Source organism: Odontesthes bonariensis, chromosome 7 (genome assembly GCF_027942865.1).
Source record: "Odontesthes bonariensis isolate fOdoBon6 chromosome 7, fOdoBon6.hap1, whole genome shotgun sequence".
NCBI classification, from domain to species: Eukaryota; Metazoa; Chordata; class Actinopteri; order Atheriniformes; family Atherinopsidae; genus Odontesthes; species Odontesthes bonariensis.
Genome location: NC_134512.1, coordinates 6,327,989 through 6,349,302, shown reverse-complemented (window position 1 = coordinate 6,349,302; position 21,314 = coordinate 6,327,989).

The following is a 21,314-nucleotide window of genomic DNA, read 5'->3' as shown; positions in this document are numbered from 1 at the left end:
AAAAATCCGAATTTCGTCTTAATTCCGCAAAAGAAGGCTATTCCTGTTTTTCTTTCTCATACAAGGTCATTTAAAGAGGTTTATGCATGGAACCTACTTAGAATTGAAATATATGAAGGACAAATTAGTTTGAACTTGTTTTGACTGAAGGAATTCATTTTATAGCAAAAATACAAATTTGGCTTTAACTCGCAAAAGTAAGACTATTCCTGTTTTTCTTTCTCAAACAAGGTCATTTAAAGAGGTTTATGCATGGAACCTTCTTAGAATGGATATATATGAAGGACATAGGAGTTTGAAATTGTTTTGACTGAAGGAATTCATTTTATAGCAAAAATACCAATTTGGCTTTAACTCGCAAAAGTAAGGCTATTCCTGTTTTTCTTTGTCAAACAAGGTCATTTAAAGAGTTTTATGCTTGGAACCTTCTTAGAATGGATATATATGAAGGACATAGGAGTTTGAACTTGTTTTGACTGAAGGAATTGGTGTTTATAAGCAAAAATCCGAATTTCGTCTTAATTCCGCAAAAGAAGGCTATTCCTGTTTTTCTTTCTCATACAAGGTCATTTAAAGAGGTTTATGCATGGAACCTACTTAGAATTGAAATATATGAAGGACAAATTAGTTTGAACTTGTTTTGACTGAAGGAATTCATTTTATAGCAAAAATACCAATTTGGCTTTAACTCGCAAAAATAAGGCTATTCCTGTTTTTCTTTCTCAAACAAGGTCATTTAAAGAGTTTTATGCATGGAACCTTCTTAGAATGGATATATATGAAGGACATAGGAGTTTGAACTTGTTTTGACTGAAGGAATTCATTTTATAGCAAAAATACCAATTTGGCTTTAACTCGCAAAAGTAAGGCTATTCCTGTTTTTCTTTCTCAAACAAGGTCATTTAAAGAGGTTTATGCATGGAACCTTCTTAGAATGGATATATATGAAGGACATAGGAGTTTGAACTTGATTTGACTGAAGGAATTGGTGTTTAAAAGCAAAAATCCGAATTTCGTCTTAATTCCGCAAAAGAAGGCTATTCCTGTTCTTCTTTCTCAAACAAGGTCATTTAAAGAGGTTTATGCTTGGAATCTATTTAGAATGGATATATATGAAGGACAAATTAGTTTGAAATTGTTTTGACTGAAGGAATTCATTTTATAGCAAAAATACCAATTTGGCTTTAACTCGCAAAAGTAAGACTATTCCTGTTTTTCTTTCTCAAACAAGGTCATTTAAAGAGGTTTATGCATGGAACCTTCTTAGAATGGATATATATGAAGGACATAGGAGTTTGAAATTGTTTTGACTGAAGGAATTCATTTTATAGCAAAAATACCAATTTGGCTTTAACTCGCAAAAGTAAGGCTATTCCTGTTTTTCTTTGTCAAACAAGGTCATTTAAAGAGTTTTATGCTTGGAACCTTCTTAGAATGGATATATATGTAGGACATAGGAGTTTGAACTTGTTTTGACTGAAGGAATTGGTGTTTATAAGCAAAAATCCGAATTTCGTCTTAATTCCGCAAAAGAAGGCTATTCCTGTTCTTCTTTCTCATACAAGGTCATTTAAAGAGGTTTATGCATGGAACCTACTTAGAATTGAAATATATGAAGGACAAATTAGTTTGAACTTGTTTTGACTGAAGGAATTCATTTTATAGCAAAAATACCAATTTGGCTTTAACTCGCAAAAGTAAGGCTATTCCTGTTTTTCTTTCTCAAACAAGGTCATTTAAAGAGTTTTATGCATGGAACCTTCTTAGAATGGATATATATGAAGGACATAGGAGTTTGAACTTGTTTTGACTGAAGGAATTCATTTTATAGCAAAAATACCAATTTGGCTTTAACTCGCAAAAGTAAGGCTATTCCTGTTTTTCTTTCTCAAACAAGGTCATTTAAAGAGGTTTATGCATGGAACCTTCTTAGAATGGATATATATGAAGGACATAGGAGTTTGAACTTGATTTGACTGAAGGAATTGGTGTTTAAAAGCAAAAATCCGAATTTCGTCTTAATTCCGCAAAAGAAGGCTATTCCTGTTCTTCTTTCTCAAACAAGGTCATTTAAAGAGGTTTATGCTTGGAATCTATTTAGAATGGATATATATGAAGGACAAATTAGTTTGAAATTGTTTTGACTGAAGGAATTCATTTTATAGCAAAAATACCAATTTGGCTTTAACTCGCAAAAGTAAGACTATTCCTGTTTTTCTTTCTCAAACAAGGTCATTTAAAGAGGTTTATGCATGGAACCTTCTTAGAATGGATATATATGAAGGACATAGGAGTTTGAAATTGTTTTGACTGAAGGAATTCATTTTATAGCAAAAATACCAATTTGGCTTTAACTCGCAAAAGTAAGGCTATTCCTGTTTTTCTTTGTCAAACAAGGTCATTTAAAGAGTTTTATGCTTGGAACCTTCTTAGAATGGATATATATGTAGGACATAGGAGTTTGAACTTGTTTTGACTGAAGGAATTGGTGTTTATAAGCAAAAATCCGAATTTCGTCTTAATTCCGCAAAAGAAGGCTATTCCTGTTCTTCTTTCTCAAACAAGGTCATTTAAAGAGGTTTATGCTTGGAATCTATTTAGAATGGATATATATGAAGGGCAAATTAGTTTGAAATTGCTTTGACTGAAGGAATTCATTTTATAGCAAAAATACCAATTTGGCTTTAACTCGCAAAATTAAGGCTATTCCTGTTTTTCTTTCTCAAACACGGTCATTTAAAGAGTTTTATGGATGGAACCTTCTTAGAATGGATATATATGAAGGATATAGGAGTTTGAACTTGTTTTGACTGAAGGAATTCATTTTATAGCAAAAATACCAATTTGGCTTTAACTTGCAAAAGTAAGACTATTCCTGTTTTTCTTTCTCAAACAAGGTCATTTAAAGAGGTTTATGCATGGAAACTTCTTAGAATGGATATATATGAAGGACATATGAGTTTGAACTTGTTTTGACTGAAGGAATTCATTTTATAGCAAAAATACCAAATTGGCTTCAACTCGCAAAAGTAAGGCTATTCCTGTTTTTCTTTCTCAAACAAGGTCATTTAAAGAGTTTTATGCATGGAACCTTCTTAGAATGGATATATATGAAGGACATAGGAGTTTGAACTTGTTTTGACTGAAGGAATTCTTTTTATAGCAAAAATACCAATTTGGCTTTAACTCGCAAAAGTAAGGCTATTCCTGTTTTTCTTTCTCAAACAAGGTCATTTAAAGAGTTTTATGCATGGAACCTTCTTAGAATGGATATATATGAAGGACATAGGAGTTTGAACTTGTTTTGACTGAAGGAATTCATTTTATAGCAAAAATACCAATTTGGCTTTAACTCGCAAAAGTAAGACTATTCCTGTTTTTCTTTCTCAAACAAGGTCATTTAAAGAGGTTTATGCATGGAACCTTCTTAGAATGGATATATATGAAGGACATAGGAGTTTGAACTTGTTTTGACTGAAGGAATTAATTTTATAGCAAAAATACCAATTTGGCTTTAACTCGCAAAAGTAAGGCTATTCCTGTTTTTCTTTCTCAAACAAGGTCATTTAAAGAGTTTTATGCATGGAACCTTCTTAGAATGGATATATATGAAGGATATAGGAGTTTGAACTTGTTTTGACAGAAGGAATTCATTTCATAGCAAAAATACCAATTTGGCTTTAACTCGCAAAAGTAAGACTATTCCTGTTTTTCTTTCTCAAACAAGGTCATTTAAAGAGGTTTATGCATGGAACCTTCTTAGAATGGATATATATGAAGGACATAGGAGTTTGAACTTGTTTTGACTGAAGGAATTGGTGTTTATAAGCAAAAATCCGAATTTCGTCTTAATTCCGCAAAAGAAGGCTATTCCTGTTTTTCTTTCTCATACAAGGTCATTTAAAGAGGTTTATGCATGGAACCTTCTTAGAATGGATATATATGAAGGACATAGGAGTTTGAACTTGTTTTGACTGAAGGAATTCATTTTATAGCAAAAATACCAATTTGGCTTTAACTCGCAAAAGTAAGGCTATTCCTGTTTTTCTTTCTCAAACAAGGTCATTTAAAGAGGTTTATGCATGGAACCTTCTTAGAATGGATATATATGAAGGACATAGGAGTTTGAACTTGATTTGACTGAAGGAATTGGTGTTTAAAAGCAAAAATCCGAATTTCGTCTTAATTCCGCAAAAGAAGGCTATTCCTGTTCTTCTTTCTCAAACAAGGTCATTTAAAGAGGTTTATGCTTGGAATCTATTTAGAATGGATATATATGAAGGACAAATTAGTTTGAAATTGTTTTGACTGAAGGAATTCATTTTATAGCAAAAATACCAATTTGGCTTTAACTCGCAAAAGTAAGACTATTCCTGTTTTTCTTTCTCAAACAAGGTCATTTAAAGAGGTTTATGCATGGAACCTTCTTAGAATGGATATATATGAAGGACATAGGAGTTTGAAATTGTTTTGACTGAAGGAATTCATTTTATAGCAAAAATACCAATTTGGCTTTAACTCGCAAAAGTAAGGCTATTCCTGTTTTTCTTTGTCAAACAAGGTCATTTAAAGAGTTTTATGCTTGGAACCTTCTTAGAATGGATATATATGTAGGACATAGGAGTTTGAACTTGTTTTGACTGAAGGAATTGGTGTTTATAAGCAAAAATCCGAATTTCGTCTTAATTCCGCAAAAGAAGGCTATTCCTGTTCTTCTTTCTCAAACAAGGTCATTTAAAGAGGTTTATGCTTGGAATCTATTTAGAATGGATATATATGAAGGGCAAATTAGTTTGAAATTGCTTTGACTGAAGGAATTCATTTTATAGCAAAAATACCAATTTGGCTTTAACTCGCAAAAGTAAGGCTATTCCTGTTTTTCTTTCTCAAACACGGTCATTTAAAGAGTTTTATGGATGGAACCTTCTTAGAATGGATATATATGAAGGATATAGGAGTTTGAACTTGTTTTGACTGAAGGAATTCATTTTATAGCAAAAATACCAATTTGGCTTTAACTCGCAAAAGTAAGACTATTCCTGTTTTTCTTTCTCAAACAAGGTCATTTAAAGAGGTTTATGCATGGAAACTTCTTAGAATGGATATATATGAAGGACATATGAGTTTGAACTTGTTTTGACTGAAGGAATTCATTTTATAGCAAAAATACCAAATTGGCTTCAACTCGCAAAAGTAAGGCTATTCCTGTTTTTCTTTCTCAAACAAGGTCATTTAAAGAGTTTTATGCATGGAACCTTCTTAGAATGGATATATATGAAGGACATAGGAGTTTGAACTTGTTTTGACTGAAGGAAATGGTGTTTATAAGCAAAAATCCGAATTTCTTCTTAATTCCGCAAAAGAAGGCTATTCCTGTTCTTCTTTCTCAAACAAGGTCATTTAAAGAGGTTTATGCATGGAATCTTCTTAGAATGGATATATATGAAGGGCAAATTAGTTTGAAATTGCTTTGACTGAAGGAATTCATTTTATAGCAAAAATACCAATTTGGCTTTAACTCGCAAAAGTAAGGCTATTCCTGTTTTTCTTTCTCATACAAGGTCATTTAAAGAGGTTTATGCTTGGAATCTATTTAGAATGGATATATATGAAGGACAAATTAGTTTGAAATTGTTTTGACTGAAGGAATTCATTTTATAGCAAAAATACCAATTTGGCTTTAACTCGCAAAAGTAAGACTATTCCTGTTTTTCTTTCTCAAACAAGGTCATTTAAAGAGGTTTATGCATGGAACCTTCTTAGAATGGATATATATGAAGGACATAGGAGTTTGAACTTGTTTTGACTGAAGGAATTGGTGTTTATAAGCAAAAATCCGAATTTCTTCTTAATTCCGCAAAAGAAGGCTATTCCTGTTCTTCTTTCTCAAACAAGGTCATTTAAAGAGGTTTATGCATGGAATCTTCTTAGAATGGATATATATGAAGGGCAAATTAGTTTGAAATTGCTTTGACTGAAGGAATTCATTTTATAGCAAAAATACCAATTTGGCTTTAACTCGCAAAAGTAAGGCTATTCCTGTTTTTCTTTCTCAAACACGGTCATTTAAAGAGTTTTATGGATGGAACCTTCTTAGAATTGAAATATATGAAGGACAAATTAGTTTGAACTTGTTTTGACTGAAGGAATTCATTTCATAGCAAAAATACCAATTTGGCTTTAACTCGCAAAAGTAAGACTATTCCTGTTTTTCTTTCTCAAACAAGGTCATTTAAAGAGGTTTATGCATGGAACCTTCTTAGAATGGATATATATGAAGGACATAGGAGTTTGAACTTGTTTTGACTGAAGGAATTCATTTTATAGCAAAAATACCAATTTGGCTTTAACTCGCAAAAGTAAGGCTATTCCTGTTTTTCTTTCTCAAACAAGGTCATTTAAAGAGTTTTATGCATGGAACCTTCTTAGAATGGATATATATGAAGGATATAGGAGTTTGAACTTGTTTTGACAGAAGGAATTCATTTCATAGCAAAAATACCAATTTGGCTTTAACTCGCAAAAGTAAGACTATTCCTGTTTTTCTTTCTCAAACAAGGTCATTTAAAGAGGTTTATGCATGGAACCTTCTTAGAATGGATATATATGAAGGACATAGGAGTTTGAACTTGTTTTGACTGAAGGAATTGGTGTTTATAAGCAAAAATCCGAATTTCGTCTTAATTCCGCAAAAGAAGGCTATTCCTGTTTTTCTTTCTCATACAAGGTCATTTAAAGAGGTTTATGCATGGAACCTACTTAGAATTGAAATATATGAAGGACAAATTAGTTTGAACTTGTTTTGACTGAAGGAATTCATTTTATAGCAAAAATACCAATTTGGCTTTAACTCGCAAAAGTAAGGCTATTCCTGTTTTTCTTTCTCAAACAAGGTCATTTAAAGAGTTTTATGCATGGAACCTTCTTAGAATGGATATATATGAAGGATATAGGAGTTTGAACTTGTTTTGACTGAAGGAATTCATTTCATAGCAAAAATACCAATTTGGCTTTAACTCGCAAAAGTAAGACTATTCCTGTTTTTCTTTCTCAAACAAGTTCATTTAAAGAGTTTTATGCATGGAACCTTCTTAGAATGGATATATATGAAGGACATAGGAGTTTGAACTTGATTTGACTGAAGGAATTGGTGTTTAAAAGCAAAAATCCGAATTTCGTCTTAATTCCGCAAAAGAAGGATATTCCTGTTCTTCTTTCTCAAACAAGGTCATTTAAAGAGGTTTATGCTTGGAATCTATTTAGAATGGATATATATGAAGGACAAATTAGTTTGAAATTGTTTTGACTGAAGGAATTCATTTTATAGCAAAAATACCAATTTGGCTTTAACTCGCAAAAGTAAGACTATTCCTGTTTTTCTTTCTCAAACAAGGTCATTTAAAGAGGTTTATGCATGGAACCTTCTTAGAATGGATATATATGAAGGACATAGGAGTTTGAACTTGTTTTGACTGAAGGAAATGGTGTTTATAAGCAAAAATCCGAATTTCTTCTTAATTCCGCAAAAGAAGGCTATTCCTGTTCTTCTTTCTCAAACAAGGTCATTTAAAGAGGTTTATGCATGGAATCTTCTTAGAATGGATATATATGAAGGGCAAATTAGTTTGAAATTGCTTTGACTGAAGGAATTCATTTTATAGCAAAAATACCAATTTGGCTTTAACTCGCAAAAGTAAGGCTATTCCTGTTTTTCTTTCTCAAACACGGTCATTTAAAGAGTTTTATGCATGGAACCTTCTTAGAATGGATATATATGAAGGATATAGGAGTTTGAACTTGTTTTGACTGAAGGAATTGGTGTTTATAAGCAAAAATCCGAATTTCGTCTTAATTCCGCAAAAGAAGGCTATTCCTGTTTTTCTTTCTCATACAAGGTCATTTAAAGAGGTTTATGCATGGAACCTACTTAGAATTGAAATATATGAAGGACAAATTAGTTTGAACTTGTTTTGACTGAAGGAATTCATTTTATAGCAAAAATACCAATTTGGCTTTAACTCGCAAAAGTAAGGCTATTCCTGTTTTTCTTTCTCAAACAAGGTCATTTAAAGAGTTTTATGCATGGAACCTTCTTAGAATGGATATATATGAAGGATATAGGAGTTTGAACTTGTTTTGACTGAAGGAATTCATTTTATAGCAAAAATACCAATTTGGCTTTAACTCGCAAAAGTAAGACTATTCCTGTTTTTCTTTCTCAAACAAGTTCATTTAAAGAGTTTTATGCATGGAACCTTCTTAGAATGGATATATATGAAGGACATAGGAGTTTGAACTTGATTTGACTGAAGGAATTGGTGTTTAAAAGCAAAAATCCGAATTTCGTCTTAATTCCGCAAAAGAAGGCTATTCCTGTTCTTCTTTCTCAAACAAGGTCATTTAAAGAGGTTTATGCTTGGAATCTATTTAGAATGGATATATATGAAGGACAAATTAGTTTGAAATTGTTTTGACTGAAGGAATTCATTTTATAGCAAAAATACCAATTTGGCTTTAACTCGCAAAAGTAAGACTATTCCTGTTTTTCTTTCTCAAACAAGGTCATTTAAAGAGGTTTATGCATGGAACCTTCTTAGAATGGATATATATGAAGGACATAGGAGTTTGAACTTGTTTTGACTGAAGGAATTGGTGTTTATAAGCAAAAATCCGAATTTCTTCTTAATTCCGCAAAAGAAGGCTATTCCTGTTCTTCTTTCTCAAACAAGGTCATTTAAAGAGGTTTATGCATGGAATCTTCTTAGAATGGATATATATGAAGGGCAAATTAGTTTGAAATTGCTTTGACTGAAGGAATTCATTTTATAGCAAAAATACCAATTTGGCTTTAACTCGCAAAAGTAAGGCTATTCCTGTTTTTCTTTCTCAAACACGGTCATTTAAAGAGTTTTATGGATGGAACCTTCTTAGAATTGAAATATATGAAGGACAAATTAGTTTGAACTTGTTTTGACTGAAGGAATTCATTTCATAGCAAAAATACCAATTTGGCTTTAACTCGCAAAAGTAAGACTATTCCTGTTTTTCTTTCTCAAAAAAGGTCATTTAAAGAGGTTTATGCATGGAACCTTCTTAGAATGGATATATATGAAGGACATAGGAGTTTGAACTTGTTTTGACTGAAGGAATTGGTGTTTATAAGCAAAAATCCGAATTTCGTCTTAATTCCGCAAAAGAAGGCTATTCCTGTTTTTCTTTCTCATACAAGGTCATTTAAAGAGGTTTATGCATGGAACCTACTTAGAATTGAAATATATGAAGGACAAATTAGTTTGAACTTGTTTTGACTGAAGGAATTCATTTTATAGCAAAAATACCAATTTGGCTTTAACTCGCAAAAGTAAGGCTATTCCTGTTTTTCTTTCTCAAACAAGGTCATTTAAAGAGGTTTATGCATGGAACCTACTAAGAATTGAAATATATGAAGGACAAATTAGTTTGAACTTGTTTTGACTGAAGGAATTCATTTTATAGCAAAAATACCAATTTGGCTTTACCTCGCAAAAGTAAGGCTATTCCTGTTTTTCTTTCTCAAACAAGGTCATTTAAAGAGTTTTATGCATGGAACCTTCTTAGAATGGATATATATGAAGGATATAGGAGTTTGAACTTGTTTTGACTGAAGGAATTCATTTTATAGCAAAAATACCAATTTGGCTTTAACTCGCAAAAGTAAGACTATTCCTGTTTTTCTTTCTCAAACAAGTTCATTTAAAGAGTTTTATGCATGGAACCTTCTTAGAATGGATATATATGAAGGACATAGGAGTTTGAACTTGTTTTGACTGAAGGAATTCATTTTATAGCAAAAATACCAATTTGGCTTTAACTCGCAAAAGTAAGACTATTCCTGTTTTTCTTTCTCAAACAAGGTCATTTAAAGAGGTTTATGCATGGAACCTTCTTAGAATGGATATATATGAAGGACATAGGAGTTTGAACTTGTTTTGACTGAAGGAATTGGTGTTTAAAAGCAAAAATCCGAATTTCGTCTTAATTCCGCAAAAGAAGGCTATTCCTGTTCTTCTTTCTCAAACAAGGTCATTTAAAGAGGTTTATGCTTGGAATCTATTTAGAATGGATATATATGAAGGACAAATTAGTTTGAAATTGTTTTGACTGAAGGAATTCATTTTATAGCAAAAATACCAATTTGGCTTTAACTCGCAAAAGTAAGACTATTCCTGTTTTTCTTTTTCAAACAAGGTCATTTAAAGAGGTTTATGCATTGAACCTTCTTAGAATGGATATATATGAAGGACATAGGAGTTTGAAATTGTTTTGACTGAAGGAATTCATTTTATAGCAAAAATACCAATTTGGCTTTAACTCGCAAAAGTAAGGCTATTCCTGTTTTTCTTTGTCAAACAAGGTCATTTAAAGAGTTTTATGCTTGGAACCTTCTTAGAATGGATATGTATGAAGGACATAGGAGTTTGAACTTGTTTTGACTGAAGGAATTGGTGTTTATAAGCAAAAATCCAAATTTCGTCTTAATTCCGCAAAAGAAGGCTATTCCTGTTCTTCTTTCTCAAACAAGGTCATTTAAAGAGGTTTATGCATGGAATCTATTTAGAATGGATATATATGAAGGACAAATTAGTTTGAAATTGTTTTGACTGAAGGAATTCATTTTATAGCAAAAATACCAATTTGGCTTTAACTCGCAAAAGTAAGGCTATTCCTGTTTTTCTTTCTCAAACAGGGTCATTTAAAGAGGTTTATGCATGGAACCTTCTTAGAATGGATATATATGAAGGACATAGGAGTTTGAACTTGTTTTGACTGAAGGAATTGGTGTTTATAAGCAAAAATCCGAATTTCGTCTTAATTCCGCAAAAGAAGGCTATTCCTGTTTTTCTTTCTCATACAAGGTCATTTAAAGAGGTTTATGCATGGAACCTACTTAGAATTGAAATATATGAAGGACAAATTAGTTTGAACTTGTTTTGACTGAAGGAATTCATTTTATAGCAAAAATACCAATTTGGCTTTAACTCGCAAAAGTAAGGCTATTCCTGTTTTTCTTTCTCAAACAAGGTCATTTAAAGAGGTTTATGCATGGAACCTTCTTAGAATGGATATATATGAAGGATATAGGAGTTTGAACTTGTTTTGACTGAAGGAATTCATTTTATAGCAAAAATACCAATTTGGCTTTAACTCGCAAAAGTAAGACTATTCCTGTTTTTCTTTCTCAAACAAGGTCATTTAAAGAGGTTTATGCATGGAACCTTCTTAGAATGGATATATATGAAGGACATAGGAGTTTGAAATTGTTTTGACTGAAGGAATTCATTTTATAGCAAAAATACCAATTTGGCTTTAACTCGCAAAAGTAAGGCTATTCCTGTTTTTCTTTGTCAAACAAGGTCATTTAAAGAGTTTTATGCTTGGAACCTTCTTAGAATGGATATATATGAAGGACATAGGAGTTTGAACTTGTTTTGACTGAAGGAATTGGTGTTTATAAGCAAAAATCCGAATTTCGTCTTAATTCCGCAAAAGAAGGCTATTCCTGTTTTTCTTTCTCATACAAGGTCATTTAAAGAGGTTTATGCATGGAACCTACTTAGAATTGAAATATATGAAGGACAAATTAGTTTGAACTTGTTTTGACTGAAGGAATTCATTTTATAGCAAAAATACCAATTTGGCTTTAACTCGCAAAAGTAAGGCTATTCCTGTTTTTCTTTCTCAAACAAGGTCATTTAAAGAGGTTTATGCATGGAACCTTCTTAGAATGGATATATATGAAGGATATAGGAGTTTGAACTTGTTTTGACTGAAGGAATTCATTTTATAGCAAAAATACCAATTTGGCTTTAACTCGCAAAAGTAAGACTATTCCTGTTTTTCTTTCTCAAACAAGGTCATTTAAAGAGGTTTATGCATGGAACCTTCTTAGAATGGATATATATGAAGGACATAGGAGTTTGAAATTGTTTTGACTGAAGGAATTCATTTTATAGCAAAAATACCAATTTGGCTTTAACTCGCAAAAGTAAGGCTATTCCTGTTTTTCTTTGTCAAACAAGGTCATTTAAAGAGTTTTATGCTTGGAACCTTCTTAGAATGGATATATATGAAGGACATAGGAGTTTGAACTTGTTTTGACTGAAGGAATTGGTGTTTATAAGCAAAAATCCGAATTTCGTCTTAATTCCGCAGAAGAAGGCTATTCCTGTTTTTCTTTCTCATACAAGGTCATTTAAAGAGGTTTATGCATGGAACCTACTTAGAATTGAAATATATGAAGGACAAATTAGTTTGAACTTGTTTTGACTGAAGGAATTCATTTTATAGCAAAAATACCAATTTGGCTTTAACTCGCAAAAGTAAGGCTATTCCTGTTTTTCTTTCTCAAACAAGGTCATTTAAAGAGTTTTATGCATGGAACCTTCTTAGAATGGATATATATGAAGGACATAGGAGTTTGAACTTGTTTTGACTGAAGGAATTCATTTTATAGCAAAAATACCAATTTGGCTTTAACTCGCAAAAGTAAGACTATTCCTGTTTTTCTTTCTCAAACAAGGTCATTTAAAGAGGTTTATGCATGGAACCTTCTTAGAATGGATATATATGAAGGACATAGGAGTTTGAACTTGTTTTGACTGAAGGAATTGGTGTTTATAAGCAAAAATCCGAATTTCGTCTTAATTCCGCAAAAGAAGGCTATTCCTGTTTTTCTTTCTCATACAAGGTCATTTAAAGAGGTTTATGCATGGAACCTACTTAGAATTGAAATATATGAAGGACAAATTAGTTTGAACTTGTTTTGACTGAAGGAATTCATTTTATAGCAAAAATACCAATTTGGCTTTAACTCGCAAAAGTAAGGCTATTCCTGTTTTTCTTTCTCAAACAAGGTCATTTAAAGAGTTTTATGCATGGAACCTTCTTAGAATGGATATATATGAAGGATATAGGAGTTTGAACTTGTTTTGACTGAAGGAATTCATTTCATAGCAAAAATACCAATTTGGCTTTAACTCGCAAAAGTAAGACTATTCCTGTTTTTCTTTCTCAAACAAGTTCATTTAAAGAGTTTTATGCATGGAACCTTCTTAGAATGGATATATATGAAGGACATAGGAGTTTGAACTTGATTTGACTGAAGGAATTGGTGTTTAAAAGCAAAAATCCGAATTTCGTCTTAATTCCGCAAAAGAAGGATATTCCTGTTCTTCTTTCTCAAACAAGGTCATTTAAAGAGGTTTATGCTTGGAATCTATTTAGAATGGATATATATGAAGGACAAATTAGTTTGAAATTGTTTTGACTGAAGGAATTCATTTTATAGCAAAAATACCAATTTGGCTTTAACTCGCAAAAGTAAGACTATTCCTGTTTTTCTTTCTCAAACAAGGTCATTTAAAGAGGTTTATGCATGGAACCTTCTTAGAATGGATATATATGAAGGACATAGGAGTTTGAACTTGTTTTGACTGAAGGAAATGGTGTTTATAAGCAAAAATCCGAATTTCTTCTTAATTCCGCAAAAGAAGGCTATTCCTGTTCTTCTTTCTCAAACAAGGTCATTTAAAGAGGTTTATGCATGGAATCTTCTTAGAATGGATATATATGAAGGGCAAATTAGTTTGAAATTGCTTTGACTGAAGGAATTCATTTTATAGCAAAAATACCAATTTGGCTTTAACTCGCAAAAGTAAGGCTATTCCTGTTTTTCTTTCTCAAACACGGTCATTTAAAGAGTTTTATGCATGGAACCTTCTTAGAATGGATATATATGAAGGATATAGGAGTTTGAACTTGTTTTGACTGAAGGAATTGGTGTTTATAAGCAAAAATCCGAATTTCGTCTTAATTCCGCAAAAGAAGGCTATTCCTGTTTTTCTTTCTCATACAAGGTCATTTAAAGAGGTTTATGCATGGAACCTACTTAGAATTGAAATATATGAAGGACAAATTAGTTTGAACTTGTTTTGACTGAAGGAATTCATTTTATAGCAAAAATACCAATTTGGCTTTAACTCGCAAAAGTAAGGCTATTCCTGTTTTTCTTTCTCAAACAAGGTCATTTAAAGAGTTTTATGCATGGAACCTTCTTAGAATGGATATATATGAAGGATATAGGAGTTTGAACTTGTTTTGACTGAAGGAATTCATTTTATAGCAAAAATACCAATTTGGCTTTAACTCGCAAAAGTAAGACTATTCCTGTTTTTCTTTCTCAAACAAGTTCATTTAAAGAGTTTTATGCATGGAACCTTCTTAGAATGGATATATATGAAGGACATAGGAGTTTGAACTTGATTTGACTGAAGGAATTGGTGTTTAAAAGCAAAAATCCGAATTTCGTCTTAATTCCGCAAAAGAAGGCTATTCCTGTTCTTCTTTCTCAAACAAGGTCATTTAAAGAGGTTTATGCTTGGAATCTATTTAGAATGGATATATATGAAGGACAAATTAGTTTGAAATTGTTTTGACTGAAGGAATTCATTTTATAGCAAAAATACCAATTTGGCTTTAACTCGCAAAAGTAAGACTATTCCTGTTTTTCTTTCTCAAACAAGGTCATTTAAAGAGGTTTATGCATGGAACCTTCTTAGAATGGATATATATGAAGGACATAGGAGTTTGAACTTGTTTTGACTGAAGGAATTGGTGTTTATAAGCAAAAATCCGAATTTCTTCTTAATTCCGCAAAAGAAGGCTATTCCTGTTCTTCTTTCTCAAACAAGGTCATTTAAAGAGGTTTATGCATGGAATCTTCTTAGAATGGATATATATGAAGGGCAAATTAGTTTGAAATTGCTTTGACTGAAGGAATTCATTTTATAGCAAAAATACCAATTTGGCTTTAACTCGCAAAAGTAAGGCTATTCCTGTTTTTCTTTCTCAAACACGGTCATTTAAAGAGTTTTATGGATGGAACCTTCTTAGAATTGAAATATATGAAGGACAAATTAGTTTGAACTTGTTTTGACTGAAGGAATTCATTTCATAGCAAAAATACCAATTTGGCTTTAACTCGCAAAAGTAAGACTATTCCTGTTTTTCTTTCTCAAAAAAGGTCATTTAAAGAGGTTTATGCATGGAACCTTCTTAGAATGGATATATATGAAGGACATAGGAGTTTGAACTTGTTTTGACTGAAGGAATTGGTGTTTATAAGCAAAAATCCGAATTTCGTCTTAATTCCGCAAAAGAAGGCTATTCCTGTTTTTCTTTCTCATACAAGGTCATTTAAAGAGGTTTATGCATGGAACCTACTTAGAATTGAAATATATGAAGGACAAATTAGTTTGAACTTGTTTTGACTGAAGGAATTCATTTTATAGCAAAAATACCAATTTGGCTTTAACTCGCAAAAGTAAGGCTATTCCTGTTTTTCTTTCTCAAACAAGGTCATTTAAAGAGGTTTATGCATGGAACCTACTAAGAATTGAAATATATGAAGGACAAATTAGTTTGAACTTGTTTTGACTGAAGGAATTCATTTTATAGCAAAAATACCAATTTGGCTTTACCTCGCAAAAGTAAGGCTATTCCTGTTTTTCTTTCTCAAACAAGGTCATTTAAAGAGTTTTATGCATGGAACCTTCTTAGAATGGATATATATGAAGGATATAGGAGTTTGAACTTGTTTTGACTGAAGGAATTCATTTTATAGCAAAAATACCAATTTGGCTTTAACTCGCAAAAGTAAGACTATTCCTGTTTTTCTTTCTCAAACAAGTTCATTTAAAGAGTTTTATGCATGGAACCTTCTTAGAATGGATATATATGAAGGACATAGGAGTTTGAACTTGTTTTGACTGAAGGAATTCATTTTATAGCAAAAATACCAATTTGGCTTTAACTCGCAAAAGTAAGACTATTCCTGTTTTTCTTTCTCAAACAAGGTCATTTAAAGAGGTTTATGCATGGAACCTTCTTAGAATGGATATATATGAAGGACATAGGAGTTTGAACTTGTTTTGACTGAAGGAATTGGTGTTTAAAAGCAAAAATCCGAATTTCGTCTTAATTCCGCAAAAGAAGGCTATTCCTGTTCTTCTTTCTCAAACAAGGTCATTTAAAGAGGTTTATGCTTGGAATCTATTTAGAATGGATATATATGAAGGACAAATTAGTTTGAAATTGTTTTGACTGAAGGAATTCATTTTATAGCAAAAATACCAATTTGGCTTTAACTCGCAAAAGTAAGACTATTCCTGTTTTTCTTTTTCAAACAAGGTCATTTAAAGAGGTTTATGCATTGAACCTTCTTAGAATGGATATATATGAAGGACATAGGAGTTTGAAATTGTTTTGACTGAAGGAATTCATTTTATAGCAAAAATACCAATTTGGCTTTAACTCGCAAAAGTAAGGCTATTCCTGTTTTTCTTTGTCAAACAAGGTCATTTAAAGAGTTTTATGCTTGGAACCTTCTTAGAATGGATATGTATGAAGGACATAGGAGTTTGAACTTGTTTTGACTGAAGGAATTGGTGTTTATAAGCAAAAATCCAAATTTCGTCTTAATTCCGCAAAAGAAGGCTATTCCTGTTCTTCTTTCTCAAACAAGGTCATTTAAAGAGGTTTATGCATGGAATCTATTTAGAATGGATATATATGAAGGACAAATTAGTTTGAAATTGTTTTGACTGAAGGAATTCATTTTATAGCAAAAATACCAATTTGGCTTTAACTCGCAAAAGTAAGGCTATTCCTGTTTTTCTTTCTCAAACAGGGTCATTTAAAGAGGTTTATGCATGGAACCTTCTTAGAATGGATATATATGAAGGACATAGGAGTTTGAACTTGTTTTGACTGAAGGAATTGGTGTTTATAAGCAAAAATCCGAATTTCGTCTTAATTCCGCAAAAGAAGGCTATTCCTGTTTTTCTTTCTCATACAAGGTCATTTAAAGAGGTTTATGCATGGAACCTACTTAGAATTGAAATATATGAAGGACAAATTAGTTTGAACTTGTTTTGACTGAAGGAATTCATTTTATAGCAAAAATACCAATTTGGCTTTAACTCGCAAAAGTAAGGCTATTCCTGTTTTTCTTTCTCAAACAAGGTCATTTAAAGAGGTTTATGCATGGAACCTTCTTAGAATGGATATATATGAAGGATATAGGAGTTTGAACTTGTTTTGACTGAAGGAATTCATTTTATAGCAAAAATACCAATTTGGCTTTAACTCGCAAAAGTAAGACTATTCCTGTTTTTCTTTCTCAAACAAGGTCATTTAAAGAGGTTTATGCATGGAACCTTCTTAGAATGGATATATATGAAGGACATAGGAGTTTGAAATTGTTTTGACTGAAGGAATTCATTTTATAGCAAAAATACCAATTTGGCTTTAACTCGCAAAAGTAAGGCTATTCCTGTTTTTCTTTGTCAAACAAGGTCATTTAAAGAGTTTTATGCTTGGAACCTTCTTAGAATGGATATATATGAAGGACATAGGAGTTTGAACTTGTTTTGACTGAAGGAATTGGTGTTTATAAGCAAAAATCCGAATTTCGTCTTAATTCCGCAAAAGAAGGCTATTCCTGTTTTTCTTTCTCATACAAGGTCATTTAAAGAGGTTTATGCATGGAACCTACTTAGAATTGAAATATATGAAGGACAAATTAGTTTGAACTTGTTTTGACTGAAGGAATTCATTTTATAGCAAAAATACCAATTTGGCTTTAACTCGCAAAAGTAAGGCTATTCCTGTTTTTCTTTCTCAAACAAGGTCATTTAAAGAGGTTTATGCATGGAACCTTCTTAGAATGGATATATATGAAGGATATAGGAGTTTGAACTTGTTTTGACTGAAGGAATTCATTTTATAGCAAAAATACCAATTTGGCTTTAACTCGCAAAAGTAAGACTATTCCTGTTTTTCTTTCTCAAACAAGGTCATTTAAAGAGGTTTATGCATGGAACCTTCTTAGAATGGATATATATGAAGGACATAGGAGTTTGAAATTGTTTTGACTGAAGGAATTCATTTTATAGCAAAAATACCAATTTGGCTTTAACTCGCAAAAGTAAGGCTATTCCTGTTTTTCTTTGTCAAACAAGGTCATTTAAAGAGTTTTATGCTTGGAACCTTCTTAGAATGGATATATATGAAGGACATAGGAGTTTGAACTTGTTTTGACTGAAGGAATTGGTGTTTATAAGCAAAAATCCGAATTTCGTCTTAATTCCGCAGAAGAAGGCTATTCCTGTTTTTCTTTCTCATACAAGGTCATTTAAAGAGGTTTATGCATGGAACCTACTTAGAATTGAAATATATGAAGGACAAATTAGTTTGAACTTGTTTTGACTGAAGGAATTCATTTTATAGCAAAAATACCAATTTGGCTTTAACTCGCAAAAGTAAGGCTATTCCTGTTTTTCTTTCTCAAACAAGGTCATTTAAAGAGTTTTATGCATGGAACCTTCTTAGAATGGATATATATGAAGGACATAGGAGTTTGAACTTGTTTTGACTGAAGGAATTCATTTTATAGCAAAAATACCAATTTGGCTTTAACTCGCAAAAGTAAGACTATTCCTGTTTTTCTTTCTCAAACAAGGTCATTTAAAGAGGTTTATGCATGGAACCTTCTTAGAATGGATATATATGAAGGACATAGGAGTTTGAACTTGATTTGACTGAAGGAATTGGTGTTTAAAAGCAAAAATCCGAATTTCGTCTTAATTCCGCAAAAGAAGGCTATTCCTGTTCTTCTTTCTCAAACAAGGTCATTTAAAGAGGTTTATGCTTGGAATCTATTTAGAATGGATATATATGAAGGACAAATTAGTTTGAAATTGTTTTGACTGAAGGAATTCATTTTATAGCAAAAATACCAATTTGGCTTTAACTCGCAAAAGTAAGACTATTCCTGTTTTTCTTTCTCAAACAAGGTCATTTAAAGAGGTTTATGCATGGAACCTTCTTAGAATGGATATATATGAAGGACATAGGAGTTTGAAATTGTTTTGACTGAAGGAATTCATTTTATAGCAAAAATACCAATTTGGCTTTAACTCGCAAAAGTAAGACTATTCCTGTTTTTCTTTCTCAAACAAGTTCATTTAAAGAGTTTTATGCATGGAACCTTCTTAGAATGGATATATATGAAGGACATAGGAGTTTGAACTTGTTTTGACTGAAGGAATTCATTTTATAGCAAAAATACCAATTTGGCTTTAACTCGCAAAAGTAAGACTATTCCTGTTTTTCTTTCTCAAACAAGGTCATTTAAAGAGGTTTATGCATGGAACCTTCTTAGAATGGATATATATGAAGGACATAGGAGTTTGAACTTGTTTTGACTGAAGGAATTGGTGTTTATAAGCAAAAATCCGAATTTCGTCTTAATTCCGCAAAAGAAGGCTATTCCTGTTCTTTTTTCTCAAACAAGGTCATTTAAAGAGGTTTATGCATGGAATCTACTTAGAATGGATATATATGAAGGACAAATTAGTTTGAACTTGTTTTGACTGAAGGAATTCATTTCATAGCAAAAATACCAATTTGGCTTTAACTCGCAAAAGTAAGACTATTCCTGTTTTTCTTTCTCAAACAAGGTCATTTAAAGAGGTTTATGCATGGAACCTTCTTAGAATGGATATATATGAAGGGCAAATTAGTTTGAAATTGCTTTGACTGAAGGAATTCATTTTATAGCAAAAATACCAATTTGGCTTCAACTCGCAAAAGTAAGGCTATTCCTGTTTTTCTTTCTCAAACAAGGTCATTTAAAGAGTTTTATGCATGGAACCTTCTTAGAATGGATATATATGAAGGACATAGGAGTTTGAACTTGTTTTGACTGAAGGAATTCTTTTTATAGCAAAAATACCAATTTGGCTTTAACTCGCAAAAGTAAGGCTATTCCTGTTTTTCTTTCTCAAACAAGGTCATTTAAAGAGTTTTATGCATGGAACCTTCTTAGAATGGATATATATGAAGGATATAGGAGTTTGAACTTGTTTTGACTGAAGGAATTCATTTTATAGCAAAAATACCAATTTGGCTTTAACTCGCAAAAGTAAGGCTATTCCTGTTTTTCTTTCTCAAACAAGGTCATTTAAAGAGGTTTATGCATGGAACCTTCTTAGAATGGATATATATGAAGGACATATGAGTTTGAACTTGTTTTGACTGAAGGAATTGGTGTTTATAAGCAAAAATCCGAATTTCGTCTTAATTCCGCAAAAGAAGGCTATTCCTGTTCTTTTTTCTCAAACAAGGTCATTTAAAGAGGTTTATGCATGGAATCTTCTTAGAATGGATATATATGAAGGACAAATTAGTTTGAACTTGTTTTGACTGAAAGAATTAATTTTATAGCAAAAATACCAATTTGGCTTTAACTCGCAAAAGTAAGGCTATTCCTGTTTTTCTTTCTCAAACAAGGTCATTTAAAGAGTTTTATGCATGGAACCTTCTTAGAATGGATATATATGAAGGATATAGGAGTTTGAATTTGTTTTGACTGAAGGAATTCATTTCATAGCAAAAATACCAATTTGGCTTTAACTCGCAAAAGTAAGACTATTCCTGTTTTTCTTTCTCAAACAAGGTCATTTAAAGAGGTTTATGCATGGAATCTTCTTAGAATGGATATATATGAAGGACAAATTAGTTTGAACTTGTTTTGACTGAAATAATTAATTTTATAGCAAAAATACCAATTTGGCTTTAACTCGCAAAAGTAAGGCTATTCCTGTTTTTCTTTCTCAAACAAGGTCATTTAAAGAGTTTTATGCATGGAACCTTCTTAGAATGGATATATATGAAGGATATAGGAGTTTGAACTTGTTTTGACTGAAGGAATTCATTTCATAGCAAAAATACCAATTTGGCTTTAACTCGCAAAAGTAAGACTATTCCTGTTTTTCTTTCTCAAACAAGGTCATTTAAAGAGGTTTATGCATGGAACCTTCTTAGAATGGATATATATGAAGGACATAGGAGTTTGAACTTGTTTTGACTGAAGGAATTGGTGTTTATAAGCAAAAATCCGAATTTCGTCTTAATTCCGCAAAAGAAGGCTATTCCTGTTTTTCTTTCTCATACAAGGTCATTTAAAGAGGTTTATGCATGGAACCTACTTAGAATTTAAATATATGAAGGACAAATTAGTTTGAACTTGTTTTGACTGAAGGAATTCATTTTATAGCAAAAATACCAATTTGGCTTTAACTCGCAAAAGTAAGGCTATTCCTGTTTTTCTTTCTCAAACAAGGTCATTTAAAGAGTTTTATGCATGGAACCTTCTTAGAATGGATATATATGAAGGATATAGGAGTTTGAACTTGTTTTGACTGAAGGAATTC